At 41.6% G+C, this 2871-nt stretch overlaps 1 pseudogene; it reads right to left on the bottom strand.

The window, feature by feature from the left end:
- Positions 1 to 924: 924 nt before the first annotated feature.
- LOC102732526 (small ribosomal subunit protein eS8 pseudogene) lies at positions 925 to 1635 on the bottom strand (annotated as a pseudogene).
- Positions 1636 to 2871: the final 1236 nt, after the last annotated feature.

Raw genomic sequence — 2871 nt, 5'->3', positions numbered from 1 at the left:
TAATCATAATTTGGTTTATCTGGAAAGTGTGACTGTACCCTCAAAACTCAGACATTACTTCTCCATAGCCATGGCTATTTTGGAGGTTAAACAGTTCAATAAAACAGGAAAAAGCTGTCTTGTTCCTAGTTATCTAAATTGAAATGTAATGAAATTTGATGAAAAGAGGTGTTTCTACTCTTTTCTTCTTGCTTCTCTGCAGGTCGGTCAAAATCGCCTCAATAGTCCCATAGCTATGATTTACACTTCAGCGGTTAGGAAATCTGAACTCCTTTTGCTCTGAAAAGCGAGTAAGCACAGAAAATGGGAAGAAAGGATGCATTTGGTCCAAAGTAGGTTCCTATCAAATCCCATGCAGACAGAGTACAGGGATGCTATTTGATAGAATGCGCTATTCCATTGAAGGCATTTTATACTCATGGTCATAGACAAATATGGCCTCTCCTCGTTGCCCTCCTTCTTTCACAACAAATTTCTATGTTAACTAGAAGCCGACTGTTTCGAGGGATGCTATATTGAATTGTAGGATAGTAAGAAAGTCGTGGAGCTGATATACTGTGAGGGGAGCAGCTTAACAGCAGCTTTAACTGATAATTCCCAGTTTTCTGCAGGCTCATTAGCGCGAACAGTGCGGAATTGGTGAAACACTGTCCTAATCAGTACAGTTGTAGGTTAGGCATTAGACGTTAGGGTTTCCAGAAATTGGACCCCTGGTAGCTCTTAGAACTAGAGCCTATGTCTTATTTCACTGTCCTAAACCAATGGAAAAAATAATAGCCACAGCATGTTTAATTTTACTGTCTTGTAAGTATTCGGGGTGGGGGGTGGAATCTTTTAAAATCACCTTTGGATTTTCATTAATATGTCTCATAATCTCTTGAGAAATTTCTAGCAAAGCAGCCAGTGAAAATGTGATAATTACAAGGTTTGGATTTTTTTTTTTTTACAGGACAATAAACACCTTCATTACATGACCGAAGATAGGAGGAAGATTTATTTGCCTTTCCGGGCTTTGATTTTCTTCAGATAGAACTCTAGCTCCTTGCCCTCTAGCACGTAGCCATCTGCTCGGCCACACTGGCCTGGTCTTGAAGCGATGCACGCAAGAAGCTTGTCCTGCTGGAATTGCTCCTCCAGAAGACTGCTGATTTTGGCATTCTTTTTCCTTTCATCATACTTCTTCTGAATTTTCTTCGATCGTTTTTCGTTTAAAATCTCGTCTGCCGCGGGCGTCAGCTTGGCCTCCTTCTTGTGGCCCCGGGGCAGTGCACCATGGGACTCGTACCACTGCCGGTACGGTGTGCTGTCAATTAGCACAATACAGGTCTGCACCAGGGTCTTGGCGCGGACCAGTTCGTTGTTGGATGCGTTGTAGGCAACATCGATAATCCTTGTTTTTCGCGTAGGACACTCAGAGCCCCAGGAGAAGTTCCCCACGTCTAGCCTCAAGGCATGGTACTTCTTATTGCCTCCCCGGACTCGGACTGTGTGTATGCGGTGGGGGCCAATCTTAGTGTTGGCAGCGGGGCGTCTCAGCTCATACTTCCGCTCCTTGGGGTAGGGCTTTCTCTTGCCCCCGGTCTTGCGGCGCTTGTACCAATTGTCCCGAGAGATGCCCATCGCTCTCGGCGCTGGCTGCGGAAGAGAAAACGCAAAGCCTCACGGTCGGTTTGTAAAACCTACAAGGTTTGGATTTTAATGAAGTACGTTTTTATTCAGGCGCCTACTATGTCACAAGGATAGCGTTAATAATTTATGTTCTACTTTTTCAGATTTTGATAAAAATTGTCATATACATCTAAATGTCATTTGCTAGAACATGATTTATAATTTTCCAATATTTGTGGCCTAAGTGGAATTTCAGAATTCAACCCAGTAGCACCTAATACGACCTTAAAATAATGAACACAACATAAAAATCAACCAAATATTCTGCGATACATGAAGTGTGAAAGTTTAAGTATTCTGGTGACAGCCTTTAATAAGAATAGAAAGTGGCACACCATTAATCAAGTTACTTGATATGTTGTAAAAAGGTAGATTGGTGGAAAACACAGATATTTCCACTGTATTCTCAAGACAGTAATGTCTGCAGGTATTCTTCTGAAGCCTTCGTGCTGAGGACCCTTTTGTCCAAAGCATTTTAAGAAGGTCTCCTGTGAGCCCTTTTCATTAATCACTGGCATAGTCTACACAGGAGTTTCCCAAACGGGGTGGAGGAGACTCTTGTGTTGAGAGACCTTCAGAAACAGATGACAAGAGCACCCCAGCCCCGAGACGGGGTCATGTAGAGTGGAAATATGAGCTCCTAACCCTTGACCCCTTTGCCTCTTTATTTTGATTCCTTGAACAATGCACAGTTGGCAGGCTAAAGCAGTGGCCAGTCCTTCTTTCTTTTGTTAGGCTTGGGAAAAACTCAGGGCAGCTCACTGTGACTCCCACCTAAGGGCTTGCCTGGTTTTTAATTAGAAAGAATTACAACTTGCACCATATTTTTCCAAATCATGGTTTTTAAAATGACCCAAGCAATAACACATTTTTCAAATTTCCACAGTCAAATGAACTTGTTGCAAAGCACCATTATTTTATGAATGAGATTTTTTGGGTGGATCTGCTTGCATATTTAAACCATAGCTGTTTTGTCTCTTAAAGTAAATGTCTTCTCAAAGAGATTTCACAAATGTTAGCAGTCCCAGATCATAGAAGGATGTTAAGAAAAAGTACTACAACTCTAGAGGAACAGGATTAACATTATCTATATATGTTCTTACAATCTGGTAGAAGCAACAACAAAAATTAAAGCAATTTCTCATACAACTGCCCGTTCAAATATGACCCCATAGCAAAAATGATAAATACGGTTTTTTCTAA

This window comes from Leptonychotes weddellii, chromosome 1, assembly GCF_054177405.1.
Source record: "Leptonychotes weddellii isolate Sample4059 chromosome 1, ASM5417740v2, whole genome shotgun sequence".
In the NCBI taxonomy this organism is placed as follows: Eukaryota; Metazoa; Chordata; class Mammalia; order Carnivora; family Phocidae; genus Leptonychotes; species Leptonychotes weddellii.
The sequence above is the reverse complement of the archived record's forward strand: the minus strand, read 5'-3'. Positions and strand labels throughout refer to the sequence as shown.